Genomic DNA, 7,206 nt, shown 5'->3' with positions numbered 1-7,206 from the left:
GATTTTGTCGTGTTTCTTTTTATGAGTGTCCAAGTTATCTTTTCTGTAAAAATTCTTATGACAAACATCACAGGAAAATAAGTCTCTATGCCCAAGTATTCTTTTGTGCTTCTCTAAAAAACTCCGCTTGGAAAAGACTGCCCCACAATGCAAACATTCATACTTTTGTGACATCTTCCCTGATTGACGATCCATTCTTAAATGATGATTTCCTGTAGATTAAAGGAATATAAATGAAATGAATACACAGATCTATAAAACAAATATGTCTTGATAAAAACTGTCATATGAATATTTGATTTCAAAGTGGAAAGATGTACCAGTGTCCTTCTTGTTTGATATCCTTTTCCAGAAAGGACAATATGCAAAGACATAAAAATAATAACCATGGGAAGAATCAACCATACCTTGAACAGAAGGAACATTCAAATACAGAAATGCTCTCTCCGTCAACATTGACACTTGTTGACAATGTCATTTTATGTCACCCATTTACCATGATGTTGGCCGGACCTACAGGCTCGGGGAAAACATTTTGGATGAAAACGCTTTTAGAGAGAGCAAGGAGAATGATAAAACCAACACCAGAGAGGATAATATGGTGTTATAAACGATGGCAGCCATTATTTACTGAAATGCAACAGACGGTAAAGAACATTATTTTCGTTCAGGGGATTCCCGATGACCTAAACAACGATTCATTTATAGACCCTAAATACCCTAGTCTTGTCGTAATAGATGATCTCATGAAAGACGCAACAAATAGTAAAGATGTGTGCGAATTATTTATCGAGGGAAGTCATCACCGTAACTTGAGTGTAGCGTGTATTATGCAAAATGCTTTTTCGAAAGGAAAGGAAAATAGAACGATGAGCATTAATAGTCAGTACATAGTTCTCTTCAAAAATCCACGTGATCAAGTAACACCTGCTGTATTTGCTAGACAGATGTATCCAAACAATTCAAAAAGATTCATGAACAAATATATAGAAGGAGTTAAAAGACCATACGGCTACCTGTTTATTGACCTCAAGCAGAACACATTAGAAGAAGAGAGATTAAAAATTGATATATTTAATAAACAAAACCAAAAGGTAGACAGTTCGGATGTCATGATTGGTGGCGGAAGTAAGAAGAACAAGAGAGCAGTCGCTTTTAGGAGACTATTCAGAACTGTTTGAAACTAAAGAAGAAAAAATGCCTTCATGTGACGAATGTGGATTGATGTTCGAAAACGTATCTGATTTAATGAGGCATGTTAAGACATGGTGTCCAGAAAATAACGATTTAAAGCGTAAATTCAACGAGGAATATGAAGATATTCCTTCAAAGAAATTCAAGAAAGAAATACAGATTGAAGACGGGGAAGACGATGTTTTTAGGAAATTAGCTAAATATGCAAGAGACGAGACAGAAGACCTTTGGGAAGAGAAAGTTGACAAGTACTTGAAAAACGGAATGAGTGAAACTGAAGCAAAACACAGAGCTAACCGAAAACTTCGAGATGATGAACTTGATAAGTTTATGTGGAAATATGCAAACTTGGTACATTATATTTTACAACTTAGAGTCGGTAGACTGCATTTAAAGGTAGTAAAATTCATTGAAAAACTGGTGCAAGAAGGAACTGAATATAAGAAAGCCATAAAAATGGCGATAAGAAAATACAAAAATGAACTTGATAATTATCTTGATGAAGTCATTGAGGAGGAAGAAGGAGAGGATTGGGAACAAGAGGATGGTGAGGAGGCTGATGATGAAGGTGATGAGGAGGGTGAGGAGGGTGATGATGACGATGATGAAGAGGAGGGAGAGGGAGATGATGACATTGATGATGACGAGGAAGAAGAGGAGGATTAGAACTATTAGTGTTAATCATTTCGTTCTCTCGGTTTTAATGAGGAGGAGGAGGAGGAGGAGGAGGAGGAGGAGGAGGAGGAGGAGGAGGAGGAGGAGGAGGAGGAGGAGGAGGAGGAGAGGCGGATTAGAACTATTAGTGTTAATCATTTCGTTCTCTCGTTTTTTATGAGGAGGAGGAGGAGGAGGAGGAGGAGGAGGAGGAGGAGGAGGAGGAGGAGGAGGAGGGATTATAAATTGAAAACTCAAATTATGTTTCATTTTACTTCCGACATTCAACCAATGCACATGGCGTCGTGGGAAAAATATTTACAGAAGATTTATTATGAGCCATCAAATGCCGCTAGTTTTGCAGGACCGGATAAATTGTTCGCATTCGTAAAGCGTGACGGAAAATACAAACTCAGTAAATATAAGATAAGAAAATGGTTACAGAACCAAGAGTCTTATTCAATGCAGAAAGGTGTTCGACGACCTAAAAATCGAACTCATATAAATGTCGCCGGTATAGACGACCAATGGTCTGCAGATCTCATGGATATGGTGAAATTTAAAAAATATAACGACGATTACTCTTACGTTTTGGTCGTAATTGATGCCTTTTCCAAATACATATGGCTGCGAAAATTGAAAACAAACAGGGTGAAACCGTTGCTTCGGCATTTAAAGACATTTTTAAGGAGGGTCGTAAACCAAACCGAATAAGAACCGATAAAGGCCAAGAGTTCAGATCAAGAAATGTACAACGCGTTTTTCAATCCGAGGGAATTAATCATTTCTATGCCTTAAACGAGGTGAAAGCAGCTATTTCAGAAAGAGCAATCAAAACCATTAAGACCAGGATATATCGTTACTTTGCCTATAAACAATCTTACAAATACATTGATAAATTGCAAGATTATGCTGAAGGTTATAATAAGACTGTACATAGAACCATAGATATGCCACCGAATAAAGTGTCTAAACAAAATGAAGAAAGCGTACATCTGGCTACATACTTTGCACGGGAACCTTCAAAGAAAATGCCAAAACATTTGAGATTTAGATTTTCAATAGGAACTCGTGTTAGAATAACATATCTTAAAAATGTTTTTACTCGTGAATATGAAGAAAAATGGACCGGGGAGATATTTACAATATCTGGTAGATTTTGGAGAAACAATGCTGCAATCTATCGTCTCCAGGATTACAACGGAAAAGAAATAGTTGGGACCTTTTACCAGAGTGAAGTCCAGAAGGTTACCATGAAAGATGATGATTTATGGAAAATCGAAAAAATTGTGAAAACCAGAGGAAAGGGCCCTAACAAACAATATTTTGTGAAATGGCTTTATTGGCCAGAGAGATTTTCATCATGGGTTAACACACGCGATTTACAAGACTTGTAAATACTGTATTACTAGTTTAATAAAATATGTTTTTCTCGAAAAGGTTTTGTTGTCTTTGTATTTGAAATATTTGATATGTCAAACAATTTATATAATAAATCTTACCTTAAGCAATAAATTGTCCAAGTTATCCCATACATCAATTCCCCGTCTATGTCGTCGTTTATTACACGTTTAAATGTGGCGCAAAAATAAGGAGGCATGCGCATTTATATTGATTCTAAGGAATTCAAATAATCTAGCAGAAGAATTCAAATAATGTTGCAATGAGAATTCAAATAATGTTGCAATGAGAATTCAAATAATTTAGCAATAGGAATTCAAACAATTTAGCAATACGAAGTCAAGTATGCTTGAAATATTTTGTTTTCAAACTGGTAATAACAAATGCAGCTGGTGTATTTAACTAGACATAATTAAGTGGCTAAAGAGATAATCATCTGTTCATTGGCTTTTATTCATAGGAACCACTCAATTTTAAATCATGACCATTGATGTTAATCATGGCATAACCCGCTAGTTATATGGGTGATTAAGGACATCTGTCTTAAATAGCTGCAGTTGTGGGAAAATATCTACTTTAATTTTGCTATGAGTATATACGACAGATTTTAAATGTTAACTACAAAGAGGTTTTGTTTTTAATAATGTTTAGAAATAATCAAAAAGGATTATCTAAATTGAATAACGGTAGGTTATTCGTTCAAATAAAATTCCTATATAATTCAAACTTAAAAAAGTATCTAATTATTTATTAAATTAAATACGAAAATTAAAATTAAATGCACATAGTCAATTTAAAAGATCAATTTATCGGCTTTGATAAATATTCAACTAATATTCAAAGTTTGATTATATATATATACTGCTATTTGTCTTGTCAGTTACAAAGCTTCAGGCCAGATGATCTCAATTCACAATACAATCGTGTTGGAAGCTGCAAGGACAGATGTTTTCATTATCAATTGTGAAACAAATCATTTAAACCTTTATCGTCAAGCTACAACGAAAAACATTGAATTAAAAGATAATTATTAAACCTAATTCAACAGATCATTATATCTTTACATGTTTTTATTTTCTTTTAAGTATGATATTCTTCTTTAAAAATCATTTAAATATTTAATTCATGATAATTATCTTTAAACAAACACGCGCAAAGGTCAAGTGAAAAAAGGCATACATAAGGTACTAATAAGCCTAATTACTCACCATGCATATATTATATATTTATCCTACTAAAAAAACATAGTATTACATAAAACTTATAATATGCATTATTATGCAATAAGTCAATTATCAATATTACGCAATTAATGCAATATGCATTATTACACAATAAGTAATTAGCAATATGTATTATTACACAATAATAGTAATATGCATTATTACGTAATCTAAAAAGAAAAGAAAAAAAAACGCGGGAAAAAGTGGTCTATACGTATGAGGTTGACTACTCGTGTGCATAAAACATATTTTTTTTTTTATATCTAATAAAAACTAGACAATCCCTTTCTTTGTAATAAAAACATATTTTTATTTATCAATGTACAGTAATATAAAAAATGTTTTATAACCGCCCCTATAATAAAAAATAATGCATGTTTTTTTTTTTTTAATATCTATTGGGAATAAGTTGTTGCAATGACATTTTTTTATTTATGTATAGTCGCTATATAGTCTTCTTGACGCTTCTTCTCACTAAACTAATTGTATTGTCGCTTCTTATCGCTATATTAATTTTATTGTCGCTTCTTATCACTTTTTGACGCTTCTTGTCTTTAATTAGTGGAACCCTATTCAGGAACGATAATTTCATACTTTACATAACTGAGACCGAAATAACTATAACGTCATACGGCTTCACGTACAAAAATACTTGAAATTGTATATTATGCAACATAATTCACGGTCAGTCGACTTTTAATTGTAATATCATGTTATATTAACGAGTGAAATGATTTCAAAATATCTTTAGATCGCAAATAGTACACGAAATTGAACGGACCTCTTTCCACACGGAATTCAAATAATGATAGTTTGTAATCAGATTGACTGCTTATAATGCAAAAGACACATTAATAAACAGATTTTTAAAACGAACAATACACACTGATCGTTTCTTTATTTCCCAATGTAAATGAAGGGAACAAAAACCATTTCATGCCACAAAAAGTAGAGGAGAAATTTAAACATTTCCGGATTTATTTCTTGCAAAATGACCCCCAGCAAAGATTTGCGTAAGGAAAGATGAACCTCATGACTTGAAAGTCAGGCCTTAAAGCACTGCCTTTAAAAACAATTGATCATCACTGATATTCGAACTTGTTAAATACATTGATGATATAAATCATAATATAAAATTCATTAAAATCTGGCAAGAATTGTACACATTAGTGTGTTCATAAGGCAATTTTAAATACAATTAATATTACCAAGGTGCATAACCTTTTTTTAAATAATTGATAGGCACTGACTTTCAAATCCTCAAGTATAAAGGTGGACCGGATAGCATAGATTTTCTTTTACTTTAAGCTATGATTTTATTCTGTTATAGTTTTGTCCTTATATCATATGTGACTATATATCAAAGTAAGGCTGCAATGGCAGAATCCTGAAATGAGTTATCTGCACAACTTTTGTTCTTTTTTTCGGTATCTAACTTTGACCATGACCGAGTTTATAGTGCAGCATCCTAAAACCACTTTTCTACATATATGTGACCATATATCACAGGAAGATTGCAATCTTATTTGCAGTATTTGATTTAGCACCAGCAAAGCAGTTTTCAACACAAAATAAATAAATTTGGTGTATATACTGTCTTCTAATTGGTTAAATTACTAGTTTTATTTTCAACATTATCAATTTTTATGTTGACACTCCCACTCTGACGTTATGTATTCATTCGCCAACATGTGTGTACCTTGTTATTGTTAATATAAATAATATAAAAAGTTCTTTGAGCTTTATTTTTGATAGAAATTTATTTATAATGAATGGCAATAATTTATTTTGAATTCATTGAACCATAAAATTAATTTTTGACTCTTCACATTTTACATAATCCACTTCACGGATTATTCAATGTGAAGAGTCAAAATTTAATTTTATGGTTCAATAAATTCAAAATAAATAATAACCATTCATTAATTGCAATTAATTCTTAGAACTATGGACCTGAAAATCAATATGGATGTTCTTTAATTATATGTGATTATATATTCTATAACGGTTGCAATCCCATATGTCAAATTTGATTTAGCATCCTAAAACCACTCTTCAGCACACATTGCAGTCTATTTTAGTGACTTTGAAATTTATAGAGATGGTCCTCGCTTATTTTATGTGATCCTGTATTGTAATAAGGTTACTATCCCACATGAAGTATTTGATTTAGCATCAAGAAACCATTTTTCTGCACAATTTCTGTCAGTTTGAGTAACTATGGACATAACCTTCAAAAAAATTAGGGAAGACATTTTTATTAAATTCATAAATTTACAAAAAAGGCGCTGACACTGAAAATTCAGATGTAGACTCTTTTTCGTTTTATTTGTGGCAAAAGTATTAGCTTCTTAGGATAGAGAATAGAGGCTCAGAAAAATTGTGTTTTCACAATGACAAAAAATCCGGAAATCTGGCAATTGTAGTTTCTTGCTGTGAATTTTTATTATTATGAATCATGATCTTTGTCATTGGTGCATGTGTGTCAAACAGGTTCATCCAACTCAAATTTCATTTCAATGTTATTCAGCAATTTTAGATTTATACATTTGTCAATTAAGAATGCATAACATTTGGTGCCATTCTACATAGTTAAAAATAGTTTCCTCTCTACCTCTTGTAAAATAGGCAGGATAGGCCTAAGTCAGGAGCCTGTAATTCAGTGGTTGTCGTTTGTTGCTATATATCATATGTTTTTTGTTCATTATTTTGTACATAAATCAGGCTATTTACT

Source organism: Mytilus galloprovincialis, chromosome 6 (genome assembly GCF_965363235.1).
Source record: "Mytilus galloprovincialis chromosome 6, xbMytGall1.hap1.1, whole genome shotgun sequence".
NCBI classification, from domain to species: Eukaryota; Metazoa; Mollusca; class Bivalvia; order Mytilida; family Mytilidae; genus Mytilus; species Mytilus galloprovincialis.
Note: the sequence above shows the minus strand (reverse complement) of the source record.